This window comes from Plectrocnemia conspersa, unplaced genomic scaffold (assembly GCF_051122295.1).
Source record: "Plectrocnemia conspersa isolate PC_06_02 unplaced genomic scaffold, ASM5112229v1 ptg000003l, whole genome shotgun sequence".
Lineage (NCBI taxonomy): Eukaryota > Metazoa > Arthropoda > Insecta > Trichoptera > Polycentropodidae > Plectrocnemia > Plectrocnemia conspersa.
In genome coordinates this window covers 21,859,918-21,882,400 of record NW_028277167.1, presented here as the reverse complement: position 1 = coordinate 21,882,400, position 22,483 = coordinate 21,859,918, and the positions used below count along the sequence as shown (strand labels likewise).

Below are 22,483 nucleotides of genomic sequence, written 5' to 3'. Positions count from 1 at the left end.
TTATGTGCTATGGTGACAACATTCAATACTGAGATCAATTTATAATCATTTTCGTGTCAACTATTGTATATACATTACATTTAATTACAAATAACGAGCGTCTCGAACCCGACAGTTTAAATTAGGGTTTGAATTAATAAAGAATTTCAACAAGTTACTTTTTGCTTTGGGAGATGGGAAGACTTGCGTATTGCACTTTTTCTCGAAAAATGGTGATAAGTAAAAAAAATATGTAACATATAGTATGTGATTATAATAATACAGTATTTAATTGTAAATATCTTTATATTATTAATGAACACAAAATTGGATGATCGTTGAAAAAAACAAACAATATCAAAGGACTAGAAGGAATCGATCTACAGATAAGCTGATTCATGTTAAGGTTTTGTTTTACCGCATTTATACTAAAATCGCAGTCAATAGCAACTGTTGCTACTTTATAATATTAAAAAAAAAAAAGATTTAGGTTCACTAATAGGCAAATTTAATGGCAAAACTTTGTGGAAAGCCCCCATACATTTTTCAAATCTGCCACGATTCCCACGCGGAACGATTTTTTCTCATATTATTAATAATTTAGTTCTTAAATTACCAAAGCAAAGGCCGATTAGAGTTGTTGACAAAATCGTACACAATATTTTGCCATTCAAATATTTACAACCTCTATTAAAAGCTTCAAAGAAAAAATACATAATTTTAAACATCTAGCACAAACTAACACTTTCTTATGAGCGGTAGGAAAAAAAATTATGGTTGTACAACATTTTAAAATAACTCATTTTTAACAAACAAAAAAAGGCTCTATTTAAACGATTTTCAACAAATGATTTTATAATAAAGATTGTTTAATCATTGAACAAAATAACATGTATATTAAATATTAACCATGTAAGCTTATACTACTAACAACACTAAACCAAAGATTCCACTAGGTATCTTTCAACTTATTATTATTTTTGCCTTGTTCTTATTATCTATGAAAAAGATAAAAAAAATGGCTACAAAAATCACTTATTATCAATAGACAGATTGTGTAATAAAGGAGAAAAAAGATTTTAAACAATCTCGACAATTTTCTACTTGAAATTTTTTCGAGAGAAAAAAATAGTTCGGTTTTTGTAGTATGTATTATAATTTTTTCAAAAATCATAAAAACTGTCCCGTCTAAATATTGTTATTTCTACTCATATTGTAATGCATTGGACTTTTAATGATACTTTTTGAATACTGACGATAAAAAAACACACTTTCCTTAGCAATAATAAATTTATATTTTTGTAAACGATACTGAAATAAATGAATAAAATAGAACAAAAATTAACAAGGGGTGATTAGACTTGAGACTTGAACAAAGGGAGAAGTACTATCAACGACAAAATTACTTTTCTATTTTATTTTTATTTCTTTACGATTTTAGCAATCTTATTTCGCACGCCATGATTTCGCGTTGTACGAAAACAGAGTGCGATGTGTATACATAAAAACGACACGACATGGGGGCAAAAAATAATATGACACATGTACGAAAAAGAGTGGTAGTATATTTATAAGATAAGATTCGATGGAGGAAATATTTGATATAGAAATACGTATCGAAATTATAAAACTGAGAAAACCGCACTTGAATAAAGCAAAAATAAACATAAAACTAATAATAATAACAACTATTTGAGGAATATGTTGATCATTTATATCTATATTTATCCAGTCGGATGGATGTGAAATTAACATAAAGAGAAAAATCAATACACGGAAGATACATTGCAGTAAATATCGTGTAAGTCGAGGCATAGAATGAAATTTGTAATACGTGTACTTTTTTAAGTTAAGAATTAAAAGAGTAAAATATTCAGCGATGCGCGTGCACTCCAAAAAGCAACTCAAGACACACTGCATGGGCAGTGGGAGAGGTTCAAGATGTAGGTCAAGTGCGATAAATAAGTGTAAGCCATCAACTCATGCGTTTATACATCAACGTGTGAAATCAAATATATTGGAAATAGAGCATTTAAAAAAATGTTTTTTCTTAACCGCGTAAAAGTGAAACTGCTTTGATCGAGGGATGAGTGTTTTGTAAATGAAGGCTTTGGAGAGACGAGCACATTTGAAATATAATTTTAGTGTCTTTACAATATAAAACTGAGCGAAATATACCGCCGATCTAAAAAATAGATATAGACGAGAAAATGCTCTAATATTTTTAATATTGATTAATAATATATATTACCCTAGATATAAAAGCACTAAATGTGGGAGTATTTAAAAGATGTAAAAGATCAAACAGTAGCAATCCCAGATACTTCTGAAAAAAATATTTCATGTACTTAATGAATTAATCTGATTAAAGGTTTTCTCACGGTGGTGTTCCATTTTGAAGAAGAAACTTATCTGTTTGTCATGGACGGGTAAAATCCGTCTTTGTATCTCATATGCTGCACTGGCATTTTTAAGATTTAAAAGAATTTAATTTATATTTAGATTCTCACTCTTGTAAATTCGACGGTATTTGACCTGCCGATTTAATCCGTTTATTGGGAGGTCCAATTGTAGAAAACTTTTGGAGTTTTATTTAATTTAATTTATTAATAAATAGCTGTAAATTTAAACCTGGTTATAAACCAGCATCTTGTAACTTATTCCAATAAATTAAATTTAAAAAAATTGTTAACCAAGCAATATTTTTAAAATTGGCCCATAACAAATCTATTGGTCTAAAAATTATATTGAGAACTAGTGACATTTGCAAATTTATTAAAATTAATTTATTTTGTATTGATAGTAAATTAAAATGTATTATAATAACATATTATCTGCTTCTTTATAAAATACAACAATATTCATAAATATTTAGGAACATATAAATATTTTTTGAGTTTAACCAAGAATACTAAATAAATTATATTTATATTAATTCTTGCTATTTGACTTATTCTCTATTGTTTTATTACCGAATATGATTCTCTTTAATCAAAACAAAATATTCAATAAAAGCATATGGCGTTGTAAATCGGTTTGGCAAAAAAGGGCATAAATTGCAAACGATCATATTTATGGCCAAACAATTAAAGTTGATGTACGGCCGCAAATAAATTTTAAAATGCATCGTATGTGACGTACATTCGAAAATAATGCATGGGGTCGTGTATGTCGTGCTTGTCCATCTATCATTGTTGATTCTTTATATTATGATATTTATGATTCTTAAAAAAACACGCACAGTACATATTGAGTTGTTATATTGATTGTTACATATTTATGAGCTTGATTTATAACACTGATGGTGCGGCGTAAAAGCTCCCGGACTAAATAATTTATTTAATACAAATATTAAATATAGATAATAATATATATTCAATATTATTTTCAATAAATAAGTATATAAATTGGATCAATATAATAAAACAAGTGAATAATTTTATTAATTAGATAGACACATATAGTTCCATCAATGACTTAAACCTTATACTTTATTGGTTCAATGTCGAAAGAATCAAACTAAATTTATCGAGACGGTTGCGTTCTTTTTTTGCATTTCCGTGACTAATCTGCACCGAGACGGGAGAACACGTGGCAATAATTTATTTCACTCCTCTCTCATGATCTCATTTAGTCCCGGTACGTGTCCCAGACGCTAGCGTCTCCAGTGTTGGCGGTCTATTTCCAGTGTCGTCCGTGAATGCAGGGTACACCTTTAGAGCAGTTGGACTATTCAATTAAAACTTGAACATCCTGTACTTTGCCTAATGAAGCTGATTATAGCACGCCAAGTGCAAACTTTCCGAGAAATCTGAGCTAGACGGCTAGACACTTTTTTATATATAATTATTGACTTTTTTAGTTCTATTATACAGTCTGTAAAATCGTCTAAAAATAAACCAGTTTATTCCTTTTATCGATTAAATCTTAGTTTAATACTATAAAGCTTTTTTGTCATAAAAAAATATAATATCTGCATTAGATTAATATAGAAGCAAGTAAAATAATATCTCAACTTATTAACAAAGATAGTAGTATTGGAAACAAATTAATTACGTATACATTATATGTATGTGTATAATTATATTGTAATTCCAGCTGTATCACCATATTTACTTAATATGTCTTAAGCATATGTTTTGAATATGATTTTGATCATAATGAAGTTAATTTTTAAGAGCAATAATTGCTTAGTATTTTATTTATTAAAGCCATATTACATTATTTAATTATATATTATTAGTACTATAAATTATGTTATCATTCAATACTATAAATAATAAAATAAATTAAAAAACTACACATACTATTCAATCTTTGTGACAAAAAATATAATCAAGGGTAATTAAAAGCAAAGTTATAAATATATGTGATATGCGAATAAAATAACGTAAAAATTCTAAAAAGGTCTAAAACATACATATGATAATAAAAATCTAACTGCAACGGCAATAATAAAAATTAACATTTTATAAAAAAATATTTTAAATCAACCAATTAAATTATGCTACCATTTTGCTACGAACTTTGCCCGTCGTAAAAACATAAATATCATATTTTTTCTTACGCATGGACTAGCGATATGACGGCAAAAATTCCTTTCCGACGCAATTAATGCTTTTAAGTTTTATTGTAGCTCGGTATTGTGTGGGTCATTTTTAAACTAGGCGGCAACTTTGGCGGATCTTGATGGAAAATACAACCAGCGGCGCTACGTCCGCCGATTTTTAATATCATTCACGTCAATATACCAATATATAACTAACTTAAATAAATAATATTGCATCGGCCTAATTTGTTTCTAATTGCCACCCGCCAAAGTATGGTTAAAATAACAAAACCATCTGACATACAAAACAGACACAAACCATTAGACCATAGAAATTAATTTAGAAAATATATTCTATACTTCCCTCTTAATAAACACATGCATTTTATTAAGTTAATTAAATTTGGCTGCTTCTCTACATGTCAACATGTTGTAGAAAATGTAGACAAATTTACTTAAGTCAATGACACCTGAAACTCTTACGTTTAACTTTCATATTATTCCTATTGTTTTTTAATTTATATCGTGTCTGATAGATCGGATTTAGCGTTTAATATATAATTATAATTAGGTTTTCCTAGATTTTCTTAAAATCACGGATCGAGCTTGGTCGATTATAGTCGATATATTTGGTAAAAAAGTGTCACTGATTTTAGTCTAATGCTTCACTACTTGATAGGTGGTGATTGTGTTCAACCCGTTGTAACGTATTAACGGAAAATTAATTATTAAATTTTAATAATATTAAAATCCAGTTAAAACTGTTTACATGAACCGATAGCAAAACCACTGTTTCCTGTTTTACGCAAAAATAATATGACGTTTTGTATGTTAACAATAAGATTCCAATACCACTCAAATCATCATTATTAGTCAAGGAGACGAGTAAGCTGAGAGTTTTTAATCTTTTTCAATTTATTTAGCAAAATATATAGTGTTCTGGACACTGCCGTAGAAAAATCATTTACTGCTCACTTACTTCCCACCAGTAAAGCTAACGCCAATTCGACATAGATAACCCAATTCAAGCTGATAGCAATGAAGTCTGAAGAAAAACAGACTTTCCACTTCGATCATAAAATTTGGTTCAGTGGAGCCATCGCCTTAATTCATCAGAAGTTAACACAAAAGATCTATCACGTATTTATATAATATATATTTACATATATATATAAATTTATTGCACAAATTTGTACGACTAGAATATTAGCTGTTGTATTGTAAAAAAAATAAATGCATATTCCTAGCTTTAATATTTTTTACATTTTTTCTACTTTAAATTTTTATTAAGTTACAATTAAACTGCAAATGAGTTTAAAATCATATTATATATAAAATACAAAAATAAAATCTAACATCTATAAAAGAGATTGTAGGGCAAAATTATCAATAAAATAAGCGTGTAATTCTTATTTTTGTTGTGTAGTGTGATTGATATCTTTACGTATTACTTTATTGGGTCCTCGAGCTGTTACTTAATAATCTAAGTTTAGATATTATTTCACTATCACACCGACAATCTCTTCTTTAGTACTATTTCCTATAAAATGGATCAAAATCTAATCCACCCGTGAAGAAAACGGTCTCCTCGAAAAGGGGGTCACTAAATAGCGCCGCGGACTCAGAAAAGTGGGCAAATGTTTATCCGGGGAAAACCAATATGTCGACCCACGCGAAATTGCACTTTGCCATCATAGTTGTCGTGGCAAATATTTACCCCCGGGACCCAAAGTTTCGTCGTGTGTGTGAGAGTGAGGGACTGTCGCGTCATTCTAGGAGCGCCGCCCCCACGTCGAGGGCTCCGACCTCCGTCCAGGATACTTGAACCCCTTAACGAGGCGAGTCCTTATCCTTAGAACGTAAAAATGTATTATCAAGCGTCTGCAATAATAATATAATATCTTGAGCTAGCTTAAATCTCTGTAAGACAATCGTCAACGTGAGCATAGCGCCCCTGGCAGGGGTCGACGTTTGTTGACAATTTTACCCCCGGGTGTCGGAGACAGACATTGTGGATGCCATTAATCAGTCTGACTAAAATTCGTGAATGTAAAACGGTTTTAGCATATATTAGAAAACGTTTTACCCTATCGATTAGGATGGATGACTAGCAAAATAGTTTTAGTTCGAATAAAAACAGCTAGCAATGGTATTCACTAGCTGGCGTAAATAATTCGAAATAAAAAAAAACAATGGCACCGGACAATAATACGCTTACTTGCTCATGTGCCACTCGGAACTGGTTCCACAAGAAATGGTCCATGAATCTTTGGCCCTATAATATTACAGCCGACAATATTTCGCCGACACTCCAGCGTAGACATTCCGACCTTTAAAACCAGCTATTTCGAAAACATCACCCGATAATGGCAGCTACATTTCCATATATACATAAGATATTTTATAAGTGCTTAAAATAAAGCGTTACCAACTTTTTGGGGTCTATTTTGGCTGCAAAGTCAAACCATTTCGACTTAAAAATCCGAAAGATTTTCTTAATGGCTCTTTTCACAGGTATCTTTTTCATCAGATATTTAGAGATGCAAGATTTTATTATAAATATTGGCATTATTGAGTAATTTTTTACCCTTAGTATATTTAGGCTATCAATATAAACATTGGTTTCGTTGCGCACTTTACTTTATCAATCTGTATTTTTGCTCCGTTAAACACAATCCAACAGTTATGTTTGCGTGCTCTTTTGAACTCCAGAACAATAAATTTATATTACACAAAAAATATCGAGTAATCGCGTCTGAAGGATGGCAATAAAAACGCTTTTCTTGAAAAGCAAAGCGAAAAAACCGGTATACATACACACAAAGAGGCATTTTGTATGGAGTGCGAGCATTTTCTGCGAAAACATTTCCATTTTTATTGCTCCTGTTTGTTTTTTATACATTTTTTTCGAAGACTCCCGGGGAAACTTGAGGGGCACGAGACCCAGCGGCATTAGAATACCCGCTGAAGCCAATCATGTATTTCCTACCTTTAAAAAAAATCCCCCCAGGCAATAGTCGTGCGAATTTGATTAGGTCGAATAAAAAAGGTTACGCAGCTTAGCAAGGTCGCATTCGATGGTTATCCGATTAAATAACACAGCCTTTGAGTGCCCTAAAAGGATATCTCACCTCATGTAGTTCAGAACCCTACACGATTGATAGAAGACATTACGATTTATATTAGATTGTAAGCAATAACTTTGTGTCGATAAAAAGGTCGTTTTTTGTATGAACGATTCAAAGAAAATAAATTATATATATATATATATAAGAATCAATTAAATAATGTCACGATCTCTATACTGATTTTAAATAGTCATATTTAATTCATAAGGTTCACTTTAATCACAATACAGATATGTATTTTGTAAGCTAATGAAAATGTATAAAATAATATTAATTTTACAATCTAGTATAAAAATTCATAAACCAATAAAAAACTTGCTAGGTTTTAAGATGCGTATCTACTTTGATCATATATAGCTTTGAAATATGCTATGTACGTCAATTTTTGGCTTCGATAGAACAATCTTGAGATTAATATTTGGACACACAAGACATGAGAACGGAACCTATTTTACGTTGTAATAATAAACATAGACACCATCGCTGGATTCTTTAGACCTTGAAAGAATGAATGAAAATTGTGACAACAACAGGATGTCGAATATATTTACTACAATTGAAGAATCTGATACTACTTCGCAAACGACTGGTTTAAAAAATTTTAAAATATTATAAACGGATAACCGGGAGAGCGCTTAAAAATAGGTTTAGTTAAGAAAGTGTTTTTTAAAAAAATGAGATACAAAGCAGATGTGCCTACTTAAACACAAAAATTACTGACTTGTTTCTATCGTTATTCGAACATACAATATTTTATAAAATTATTTTGTAAAAGCGTTTTTTAAGTGCCGCTAATATTATATTATTTCAAGTAGATTTTGAGAAGGTCTTCAATAATGTTTGTCATTGGTTTAGGTATTAGGGCAAAAATTGACATTCGGTACTGCCGGTATTACAAAATAAATTACCAGTAGTTCCGAAAATATATATATTTTAAATCTGTACATATTATTTGCTGAAACTACGAAAACGACGATGCCCATATAGTTTGAAAGCAGAAGTGGAGAATAAAATGATGCTCATTGTAGGGGATAGTTTTATCTGAGAAGGATATCAAAGTAAAATAATATTATCCCTTATAGTTCCACTGTGAAAAAAATTCTAACAACTTATATATCAGCGCAAAGTTTTAAAATTTAAACAAATGTCAACAAAAAAGGAATACGTAAGTCTAACGGTACATAGCAGTTCCCAGTAATTCTGCTATGTAGCAATGAAATGAACGCGCCGTCACAGCGTATCGGTCCCTTTTTTATGATAGGGATGGCTGGCGAAGTGAAAACAAAAGCAGGTATTACATACGCAAAATTATTTTTACTATTTGTACATTTGTATCTCTATTCAGAAACATATTTACCCAAATAGTCCATGGAATATGTTTCACTTAATATAGCTATTAAATATAAGCAATAAGTAAGTCTCAATAATTTTATTTATCAGATATTCAAAAATAAATATTAAATGTGCATCATTTAAAATAATATAAATAAACCACACCTTAATTACATAAATATCACAATCAATAAATTATATAAATCTGTTTTTAAAAATATTATGTTGGAGTTTAAACAAACAGATTAAAAAAATTCTACAAACTGCTTTCTCATAAAGGTCTTTCGGATAGTCATAACTATCAAAACATAATAAGTAACATATTTTATTGAAATAAATTGGCGAGTGGTACTCTGAACACTGGTACAAAAAATAGGAGGCATCCAAAAGCAGTCGATCAAAGATGATATTATGTCAAAAAATATGTTTTCCTAAATTTATTTTTTCAAAAGAAGAAAGATTTGCCGCTCATATTTTCGAAAATATGTGTATTAATTAAAATTATTTTGAAAGTCAAATGTTTATTGTCTTGAGATCAGTCTTTTTTGTATATTTTAATAATAAATTGTTCAACAATCTGTTTTATATTTTAGTAAATACTGTTGCCAACGGCCATACCATGCTGAATACACCGGTTCTCGTCCGATCACCGAAGTTAAGCAGCATTGGGCCTGGTCAGTACTTGGATGGGTGACCGCTTGGGAACACCGGGTGTCGTTGGCCACTTCCTTTTATTATTTTAATTTAAACTTTATAAATTTAGTTCCGTAACGCACGGTTTCTTCTTATTTAAAATCTAGAGATTTTTTTTAAATGTTCACTACAATTTAAAAACCAAAAAGTTATGGTGATAAAGATCAATATATTTGCAATAAATATAAAAAAACACACTGTTTTCATAGTATTATAAATAATAGGATATGAATAAAAATATCAATGTCCGAATTATCTGGTGTATGCAATAGCGCCGTACAAACACGTGAATATAGACTCACACACGCACACGTATACATACACGACCAAAAAGCACATGCCAAGCACAACCCAATATAACGTCATATTATGTGTGATTAAATCAGTCTGTCATGATTTGACCACTCAGATTTAACTTTTTCGCTAGCTTTGATAAATTAAACCAATGACAATTTTTAGGCGATAATCCACCCGACAATGGCAAAAGAAACCGTATTCAAGGTGAGCCTAAGATCAAGACAATTTCACTCATGTTTTATTTGGCAATGCCCCTTGGTTTTTATAGATTTTTAGAAGGCCATTATATTGAAGCCCCAACAGTTGCTTATTTGATCTAGGAAGTAAAATAGAGGTAGAGTTTATTCCACAGCTTACTATTTAGTATTTAAATAACCCTCCCTCTCTTCGTTTTAAGTTGCTTCAATTGCATTGCCTTGCATTTTCCATGCCAATAAACAAATCATATTTAAATTAAGTTATGATTTAACTTTTCGCATTGGCAATTTTTTGTAGCTTTTATATGCGCTGAAGGATAAAAATAATTTAGTAAAAATATATGAAATAACATAAAAAAACATCTTTATTTTAATACTTTTGCTATGCCTAAGCTATGTTAAATACTATATCATAATTTATTATCTCTATATAACATATAGAAATAAAAAAAGCAAACATAGTAGATTCAATATATCCTCTGGTTCTTGGCTCCGATTAATTAACTTTATAAAGGAACATTCTTTCTTTACATTTCACTCTTAATATATAACTATCTCGCTCAACCATAAATAAAACCGCAGAATCCAAAATCTTTGACATTAACCAGAATCCACTATTCTTAGCACGGAGGGAGAAGAAAAATGTATTGCATTACAAAACACTGTGCATCAACAGGTTCCATTCTATTTCAAAAGATGACTGCAACATATACCTCGGCGAAACTTTATTTCCTGCCTTGTGTGAAATTCTACAACGTCCGGTGCATTCGCAAAACCAGGACTCGCCAACCATCCGGTCGGTCGCACAACGATGATTCATCATAAAGCATAAATCACCCGAAGCGACACGTTGTGATCGTTGATTCTTATTCAATATTATTAAATAATAAATCATCGTTTACGTGTAAGGTCCTCAGATGAGAACGAAAGGGATACATAAAAAAGAAGTTTTAAGCAAGCTTGCGTATATGGTTCGGATCTACACATTTAGTCAAGACCGGATCGGTACTCGCCGAGATGGGCAATGGCAATAATTCAACAATGCCAGGGATCGTCAATGTCGCTAATTGCATAATTGATCGGCTGAGAGCAGCTGATGGGACACGCAACGTCGCAACTAATTTTCACACCAGAAACGAGCTAAAAATAGAAGTTATGATGAAGAGATACGACGATGGATCACTAGACTGAAGCATATTTTTTTTAGAATATACGTACGTGTAGAATATTGAGTTGGACTACTATTAAATGCGCCACATAACGGTTAAAATTCATAAATAAATGATGATTCGTAATAGTTATTTTTAACCAATAATTTGACTGTTCTTAACTAAATTGTCAGATGTGTAGAATATACAATTAAATCAGAGAAAATGAATTAGAATTGGAATGAAATGCGAAATTCTGATATATTTATGCCAGTCTCTGATATATTTATAATAATAAAGCATCTGTAGAACATTTATAATTGACATATGTTGAAGAAATTGCAGAACTACTCCAACTCATCATAGCTGATAAATATTTATCGGTGCATCCTTACGACATCGAGAAAAGCACACTGAAAATCCAAATTAAAAAAAGCACGTCAAGTATAATCATAAGGTAAAGTCCTTCTTACGGTGTTATTTGATTATAGCGGTATAATCTTTGTGAGAAAATCCGAAGAAAACGACTAGAATGGTATATACACAACTCTTGTATTTTGCACCATGATAATGTAACATATTCCCCAGATTTACCAGATATTTTTTACTGTTTACGCAGATAGAGATAACATTATAACAGTGGCGTATCTATGGGGGGGCGGAGGGGGCGGGCCGCCCCGGGCGGCACTTGCTTGGGGGCGGCATATTCGCGATGAGATCGTCTAGTATGGTTCTTAACCCTGAATGCACTAAAACAAATATAAATCCACGAATAACAAGAGCTTAATAATAACCAATTTATTATTTTAAGAAATGCTGATTTTATGACCCTGAAAAAATGTATGGGGGGGGCGGCAATTTTAAGGATCGCCCTGGGCGGCACATACCATAGCTACGCCACTGCATTGTAAGGATCACGATTTGCGACTATACATACATTAGATAAAGGCAAAATCGCTAAATGAGCTGAAAACTGTACCAAAGAAATACCCTGTACCCTGTGTGAAAGATAAAAATATATATTTTTTTACTTATGCACCTTTATTAATTGCATTTGAAACTAATTAAAATACATAAATTTTACTTTTATATTTAAATTCATAATTAGGAAGGGTTTTTGATAAATGATCCGTGGATCAAGGAGCGCAATGTAATTACTGTAAAGGTTTTACTAGTCCCCTGTGAAGATACTAATAACTTTTTTTTACAAAAACAGACAGTTATTATAAGTATTCTTGAAAATAAATATCAGCATTATGTTATAAAAATATTTGTATATGAACGTATATTATCATAAAATACAAAAAAAGCTCAGAAGAAAATAATTATAAGGTCATCAAATTTTATCATACAGAAATTATATTCAACATTTTCGATACAAAATAATATAGTTCAGTATTAATTAACATCATATTCGCATACACTTTTTACACAACAGTTACGTGCAAGGTATGTAAGTGAGAATATTGACGTCTTTGTGACTCGCACCTTTCTCTAGTTACAAAATGTGGGAGGACTCGATTTTACCTCACAGCTTTTCATTTTTTAGTTAAAGCAACTTCCACTTCATCAGCAGTTAACCGCGTGATGAATTCTTTTAAAACATTATTAATACAGCACTGAACCTTTACTATCGGTCGCTATCGTGAATTAAAATTTAACGTGAAACTCCCGCCGTAATGAATAAATAAATCATGTCCTGTGCAAGGATGGGGCGCAATTTAATTTTAAAGCAGCGAACCTCCATATTTTCCCGACCAAGGTCGGCTGGTACCGGTGTGTTGTCGGTCGTATTATGTAGGCAGTAAAGTATCGCGTTTTACACGCGACCAGTACTGCGAAAATAAATCGAAACTTCCAAAAGACTCGAACATGTTCTGCGACAAGTTTATGTGAGAACGCACTGCATGCATGGCCCTTAGACTTCAGGAGTTGGATACCTCTGGCGAAAGCATCCGGTGAAAATATTTGTTATACTGTGTCGACGACTCTCGCTGACCAGGAGCGATATCCTATCTGACAATACTATAATGGCACTGTTGGATATGTGTGTGTAAACATGTACATACATGCATATGTGGATATTACACTCATCTGTACTCTCCTCTGCTTCTCTGAGCATTCATATCCTGAATCAATCTCTCGTTGCAACATTGTTTTTTAATCTCATTCATCTGAAATGCATGCAGAATGAGTTTCAATCTCATACGTATTCATCGAGCATAGTATTCTAGTACATCTCTGTTTACTTATACTATGAATAAATAGTATATTTAGCATTTTATTAAATGTACCACCCGAAAGAAATATTGTAGAAACAAATTTCATTTGGAGAAATGTTCGTATAGAGATATAACTATAATTAGTTTGCTATAATACTTTTTTTAAATCTCTCGAATAGCAAATACTATTACTATACGAAAACAAGCTAATTCCTGATCATCAAATTATAGACGAAATAAATTCTACAACACTGAATTAATTGATATGTCTTAGCTCCATATGCATGTCAGTATTTAACTTTTTTATGTGTTACATCCAGATATATTTTTATTCAGTCACTTGAAATGCTAAAGACAAGTGCGCATGTTCGGTTGCATAAACTAAAAGAGGTATAGTGCCTAATTACTGATAGGTATGAAAATTCATATTTCCTTATTGCTTTGCATAATTTATTTAATTGTATTTACAATGAGAATCGTGTACCGCCGTCGTTATCACAGATTCAGCTTTTTAAAGCCTGATTGTTCAATTATATTGTCTGGGAAAGGTCAAGGTTAATACATATGCTTAATATAGCAACAAAGAAATCAGACTATTTTGTAATTTTATGAATTTCTGTTCATTATGGCGTCGATAAAAGATGTTTATTCTATTTTTTACGAATTAATCTCAAACAATGCGACGCAGGGCATGAGAAATATTAATTTGAAATTTGGCGAAGGTACTTTTAGTCAGAGAACTGTCAGAGGTTAGTTCGAGAAATTTAGTACTGTGAAAATAAGCTCCGTAAAATAACGAAAATTAATTAACTTTTGTAAAACTAATCACAAAGAACTGTTTGGACAATTGCAGCAGACTCAACGGCTTCTCTTCCAATCGTTTCATTACATATGGATGACATAAAAAAATTGTAAAATGAACAGTTGGGTACCGCAAGAACTGAATTAAAGGCGAAAACAGCAACATTTTAATTCTGTTCTTTATTATTTCTCATAAATAATTAAAAACCACACTTGAAGATAATCATTACGATTACAATGGTTATAGAAAATGTTTTTGGAGCTTTTTTATCTTGCTTAAAAGTTAAATTTAAAAGAGCTTTTTTATTAAAAAGTTAAAATAATAAAACATGCTTTAAAAGCTCGGTTTGAATCGTGTTTTAACATGCTCCAAAACAAGCCTACATCCAAAAAAGCGAACTTTTCTCAAATTAACTATAAAACACCAAATTTATTTATTTTTATTAAGTCTTTCATTGTAATTAGTATGTGCTATACAATTTATAATCAATAGATTTCACTGCAGCTAGGCCCGTTTTTTTTTAATAATAGCGAATTTTTATGAATGAAAATTCGAGTGTTGCTGCCGGGGCTCGAACCCGCAACCTCAGAGATATTACGGACTACGTTATTCCGTCTTTAATCGTGATAAATAGCGCTGAATAACAATTCGATACCCTGGTAATACCAGTATTACGACAAAAATCGGCCTTTAACACTACCGGTACTACAAAATAAAGTACCGGTAGTAATGATTTTTTTCAAATTTGTATATTTTATTTAATGAGATATTCAAAAATAAATATTAAATGTGCAATAATCAAATTAAATTAATAAATCATATAAAAAATGTAGCATTTTAAACAAACAGATTTATGGTAGTATACGCACTTCTTTCAGATTGTCGTAACTGACAAAAAATAATGAGTAATATAGGAATATTTTGTTTGGCAATAACGACAAAAATTTTTTTTTTTATAATGTAATAAATAAAAGTGAAGTAATAAATGAGACAAAAAGCTTTTTTGTATATAGTCGCCTATTAATACGCGTTGACAACACAATAAAGGATCAGCGTATAAAGTATTTTTAGAAGTACCTGAATGTAAGGAAGATTATTTGAAGCATGAAATATGCATTAATATACGGACGGATAATTTATCATAAATGTCGACAACTTAATTTGAAATTTAATCTGCTGGTTATTTATTATATGTATTTAATATCTTCAAAGAAAAAGTTTCAAATCTCGATTTTTTGTATATATTCACCTACAATACTTCACCTACCATTTATTGTAAAACTAATTTTGATTAAGATTTTTTCCTCATCCCCTATATTCTTCTGACCTTTCCAAAATAGATTTACATTTTTAAACACAAATGCTTATTTATCATAAATACAAAATTCAATAATCAATAAAAAAAACTGCATAACTTATAAAAAATAATATTAAAAGGAATTATTTATTCTTAAATTGTTGGTAAAAGACTATTTCTGTGCATATTTTGATTAATAAAACTATAGTTAAAAAAATATTGCATTTTATATATCATTGAAAAAATCAGCCATTTCATAAGAAACGATCTAATACTTTGGATAGTTCACTCATAAGCACAATTATCTACCTTACACTGTGGGCTAGTATTGTTCTGTTTTCATCTGATAAATGTAATATATACATACAAAAATATAAAAAAAATTATACAATATTATATTAATAAACTTATACAATTATTTTAGAATGCATGAATTGCAGCGTGTGAAAGTTGTTTTGATTCGGTGTTTTGCCATATTACGCCATTTACTAGAGCACTATAAACGCAATTATGAAGCTGAAAGTCAACCAAGATACCACTTATCGTCAAAATGTTCAAAAGTGGGTTAAGGTTGGTCAATGAAGTCAAATAATTATGCGAAAATGCAGTAGCCGCTAGAAGAGATGCAACTAAGTAGGATTTTTATTATATTTTAAAATAAGTAATATATAATTGTACATTCAACAACATGTTTGACTAATTGAGAAACTTGTTTAGAACAAGCGATAATGGTAATAACACTAAAAGGATAATAAATTTTGTTATATATTACAATACTAATAACTGCATTACATTTATTACCAAACATAATAATAAACTATAATATCATGGTTATAATTCATAATAATAAAGGTTGTTGAATAATATGTTTTATATTACTGTATAATAATTACAATCATAAAATACTTCTCTAATGCATTCAAATGATAAGAACGAAATCAATAAATAAAAGCATAATAATACTTTAATACAAATATTATTACAATTTATAGGAAATATTGAACCAATTAATACTACACAAAAAACTATGAATGTGATCTTGCTACTATGGAATTTTAGTAAACAAAAACAATTCATTGATTACATTTTATTTTTATGAATGATCGTTCATTCACCTATCCGTAATAATACAATACTCATTCAACTTAAAAGTAGTTTACTATTTATAGCGTAAATTAATTATACAACGATAAGCCTTATCGGTCTTTGAATTATTGAATTATTAAACATTTTAACCGAGATAAATTTAACGAGACGTTTCTACGTTTGAACCCACACTTAACAACTGCCTACCTTAATCAGATTCAAGGGTACTTATCAGTGTCCCGTTCCCTTCACTAGATGCTGTATTAATCTGTTTAATTCCTACACTTGATACAGATTTGTCAGCTTAAATATAATTTAATAAAAATTGACCAACTGACAGAAACATTTTTTTAAACTATATTTTCATGTGCCAATTCAAATCAATGACTCTTCAGATTATTAGAAAAATAAGATTTTTTTTCTAAGAATCTAATTGGCAATTTTCCATGCAAGTTTGAATGCTAGTGTAAGTTTCACATTTTTTTAAGCTGAAAGCTTAACATACAAATACTGCGCAATGTAACTCGGTTTGTTGTGCAGACATTGATAAATAAATTATGAGAATATTCGTTTAAAGTGACAGGAATATACTTCAAAGATAAATGCTTCTTCCATTATCCAAAGCACTTATACGCCTCAAAACAGAAGGAAGCTTGAGAGCGTTGACGCTCTATTCATTAGGTATAGTAACAGAGGAAGCGATCGCAGTCGAATTATTATCGACGCCATTCTTAGCAATGTTACGCATCTTACAACAATCCAGATACAAATACAGTACTCTTGCCCATAACTTTGATTATTTAGCATAGACTTAAGGCAAGGTGAACGATCCCTGAATCTGAATTTGATCCGAAATGCTTCACAAAGAGACAGACGAAGTAACGACCCACGACTAAAGGAATAAACATACACATGTGCATCGTAGCGAATATAAATCGACGAATTATAAAATTGGGCGGATTTCAGAGTAACAGACTTGACACTGGCGGGTCTCAACAATGCTAGGGATTAAGAGTGATTATGCTTGCGGCAGACCGCCCGAAAATCTAGATGAATGGATATAGAACCAACGCTGAAGACAGATCGATCTTTTGGTGTGATAAATGAAGATTAATTTGATATGCGGTGTGTTTTCGTGAACCGATCTATTTGTGTGAATATAGTGTTGTTTAGAGATCTAGAAAATTAATTAAACTATCAAAACTTTGATAAGATTATGAGATATATGTACATATATAGTCAGGACCGCCATGAGCAAACCCGGGCTCTGGGAAAACAATGATTCCGAGCCTCATGACAAAAATTGCATTTTATATATTTTTTTAACAAAGTAATATAATTTATTGAATAAATAATAATATGTACGAGTTAACTCTTTATATGCTACAATTAAATATAAAAACTTGCCACCGTTGCGATATATTTTCTAAAGTAATATTTTATGCGAAATATTTTAATTGGGCAATAAAAAATATTTAAAATATTCACTCATAATATTAGTCGTGTTTTCTTTAGTGCTCAGTGTTGCCAAATATTAAATTTCCAGTCAAAAGTATCGTTTACATTAAGACTTTTTATAAAATAGAACAGGTGAGAATTGAATGAAGCACATCTAAACCAAATTTTGACCAATAGAAGAGCGCAAAAAACAATTATCCCTTCTCAGAAGTCAAAAATTCACGTCAAAAGCAATAAAATCGTGCCATCGCCGTCACAGTGGGAACGCTCGTTACCGAGCGTTCCCACTGCGATGGCGCTGGCACGATTTTATTGCTTTTGATGTGAATTTTTGCCTTCCGAGAAGTGATAATTGTTTTTGCGCTCTCCTATTGACCAAAATTCGGTTTGAACATATTTTAATTAGCCCTCTAATATTAGAAGTCTATAGTAATATTGGTAAGGATAGCTATTATATTTTAAAACATAGTGTAATCGAAATGCAGACTAACTGTAGAGCAATATGTGAGATGCGATGTTTGTCTGTATTCATTTTTTCGCTTATTTTACCCTAAGAAATTGGTTGGCTTAGTTCGTATTTTGGACTTGCCCTAATAAAAATTCTAAAACTATAATAAGTTTTAGATTTTTCATTACTATGTAAATATAAATATATATTACTACATATTAAAAAGTTGAAATTATAAAATTGTACTAGCATCTGCCAGATAATTCACATTTTCACTGTTAAAAATATATATCTACTGGTGAAAATGTATTCTGATATGATTTTACTGAAATGACATATTTTAAAAATATTTTCGGGATAGATTCAAGACTGTTTTTTCTATATTTTCTTTTAGGAATAAACACATGAAACTGAATGTATTATTTATTTTTTTACTGCAATTGTCAAATTACCGATAATACAATCTATAAAAACATTAAATTTATATAATTCAGTTGGTGCTGTTGTAAGATATTCAAGAGATAATCAAACTAAAAAATATCCTTTTTTTTATTCAATAATTTTCAAATACATCAAATTTTAGTATGAATTTAAATGATTTTAAATAAAATCCAAAATTACAACTTGAACTAGTTAGATTCTGTAACATTATAATTCATATTTTATAAAAAAAATATAATAATTATAAAGTATACATTGATCAGGTCAGCATTTAAATTCGTAACTCTTTACAAGAGAGTACTAAATAAAATACAGAAGGAAAGCGATATAAAAGAGTATAAATAAGAAATTAAAAAATAACGATTGCAATAATATAGAAGGCATCAAAAAAAACAACACATCGAAGAGAAGTGAATAGCCTTTAAAATGAAAACATATTGTCATTGACATATGTATAAATTAATTAATACAAAAATCTAACTATGTACCAAGATAGATCAAGTTGAAATAACTTAATAAATTCATATTAAAATAGAAATACAAAAAAGTACAAATAACAAAAAAAAACTTAAAAACCATATGTATAGTACATCAATCAAAAAATATAAGAAGGTGAGTATACAATGTGACCATAATTATGAATATTAGGAATATCAAAAAATCACCTATACGAAAATAAAAGGAAGAAACATTTTATAACAATAGACTAATAAAAATAAATACATAAAAATATTATGGGTGTATATATGATATAAACCAATTAAAAAATATATTAATTAAATTATAAAAAAAAAATAAGAAAATTTGACAAACATACTATTAATTTAGAATTTTTTTAATTATATTGTAGTTTAATAAATCTTATTGATAGATTTTTCTTGACTTCACAGTAACAAATTTGATGAAAAAACGCTTACAGCTGGCTATTGATACTATAATCATCTGAAGAATTTAGAGAGAAATGCATAGATTCGGAAATTGTTGTAATACAAGTTGTAAATTGTAAATATTGAGATAAAATATCATAGATTAAAAAAACAGTGATATAAAAATTATTGATTTCTTTCAAAAGTATTAGGCGCTTGGGAACATATGCTACTCTACCCCTCTTTTAGTACGCCACTGGTTATATGATAGACATGAAATTATATATGTAAAATATGGTACACTGATAAAATACCATGACTTTTCAGTAAAATATATAAGTCAATTCCTTTTGTAGTTTTACCTTGAAAGCAACTGTAAATGACAATTACTTAAATAGTTACAAACTAATGTATCATTGCTATTGGTAAAAATTCTGACAAATACAGAGGTCAAACTTTTAAAATTACTCTATATTTATGTATAAGTCTATTGTTTTAAAATAACTAAAATTTTACCAAATTCTAAGAAATAAATTAATGATTATTATAGATCGATTATCATTGATTTTACAGCATTAGAGCGATATGATGTACGATTTGCGTTTATTATTATCGTCATGTAGTTATAAAATTGTATAACTTTTATGTAGTAAACCAGTATTACTATATGAACATTTAAAGTAACACTTAAAATAGCTCAAATGCACTCAGGTATATTTAAAGCTCACCCCGAGACGATAATCTATCATAGAAAAAACTCCATAGTCACCCACGACACAACACATGGTTTTCTTATCCCAAAAAATCATGACTCATATATAATATGTACATACATAGTTGTCTGCTATACCAACACGCGACATCTGTACGCTCAAATGAACATACTCAAGATAAGATCATACATCTCACTACCGCTTCTTAACATTTGATAAATAACGGCTTAACGACGTCAAGGTCTCGCGTATCGAGTCTGGAAGACCACAGACACCTCCACCCATATTCTGACCTTGCGACTTTGAAACAAATGCAAAGATTCTCAATTTTATATTTTTTATCCAATTCCACGGACCTTATTATAATATACATAGAACGTCCTTAGACCCTCTTCAAATCAAAAACTTGACTGGTGTCTGATGTGCAAAAAATGGGTAACATAATGTATTTTCGTTCTTAGAAGCAAAATGTGTTGTATAAATAGCATAGATTTATATATTAATAAAAATGGAATTCCTAAGATTTGTTTAATAAAAAGGTCAATCGATAAGTTGGGGTGTAAAATAAATTATATACTAATGATGTATGCGCGACATATAGCCTTGCAAAATCTCAGCGCGATACAATAAAGAGAATTTATGCAGTGTATTCCGCGTGTTGTATTATACAGTGGACAGAGCAAAATTTGATAAGCACACTTTTGACAGGTGTACCTGACTGTACAATTTATTATGCACCTTTAACAACGTGGAAGAACGAGATAAAACCTATTAAACACAGGCTGCAAATCACTTGAAATGACCATGCGGAATCGTGAATTAATGACCACGTTACAGTGATAATATTAAACAAATGAAATTGCTGCGTGTGCAATATTTTTGATGCGCAGCCACGATGAAAATATATTTTACTTTTACAAAATTTGGCGATGGCGAAGCTATGACAAAATATAAAATTTTTAAATATACATGTTTATAAGCTGGACATTGGTTGATGTATTGCGAGTTTTTTGATGCAATAATGGTCTTAATTTATTTTGTTTAAATACCTTGGAGTATACAACAACTCACTTACTACTCTAAATATTATCACTATATGGTACAAAAAATGTAAAAATCAAAAAGTCAAGCGCCTATGACTGACATTTTAGGACAATTATAAAATTAAATTAAAAATTAAAATACTGCAATCCTCGCCAAATTATTATATCATACCATCAGTTCTCTATGGGAATATTGTATTTAGATTTTAATTATTGTACATGATTTTTATAGTTCATTTTAGAAGCCAAAAGAGCATAAGATGTATCTACGCAGAAATGAAACTAAACTTTTTAAGCTAAATAATCGCCTGCATCACAATCACTATCACGCGACTCGCGAAAGATAGTATCGCCAAATACCAATAGATAAAAAATACGTTTAATTAGCATTTGTATGGTTTGATCGACATGTTCACGGTTAAAACGTACCTGGTATATTTGCAATTCGAATAATCATATTCAGTCAAATCATGTGTGTTATATCAGAAGCAATGATAATTTTGATTATTGCAAAGAAAAAAACTCACTTTTCAATCTCGGAACGCACCGCAGGAACTAAAAAATTGATGATTTCATTAAAAAGATTGTTTTATAATATAGTTTATAAAGTGTATAATTATAATCCTAACACGTATACATTTTATTTTCATAGTTAAAACGTACCTTGTAGTTAATTTGCAGTCCGAATATTTATATTCAGTCAATTCGAACAACACACACGAAAAATTAATGAAAATTATTGTTATAACAACTGTTGCTACCGGCCATCTTGTTTTATATTTAA

General features: G+C 30.1%; 1 protein-coding gene and 1 non-coding gene across 3 annotated transcripts in view; one reads left to right on the top strand and one right to left on the bottom strand.

The window, feature by feature from the left end:
• Positions 1-22,483, bottom strand: part of LOC148236959 (matrix metalloproteinase-2-like) — a 293,116-nt gene that overhangs the window by 239,909 nt on the left and 30,724 nt on the right. The window lies entirely within an intron of this gene.
• On the top strand, positions 9,593-9,711 carry LOC148236960 (5S ribosomal RNA). Its single transcript, XR_015809233.1, has one exon. It is a non-coding gene; the product is annotated as a 5S ribosomal RNA (ribosomal RNA).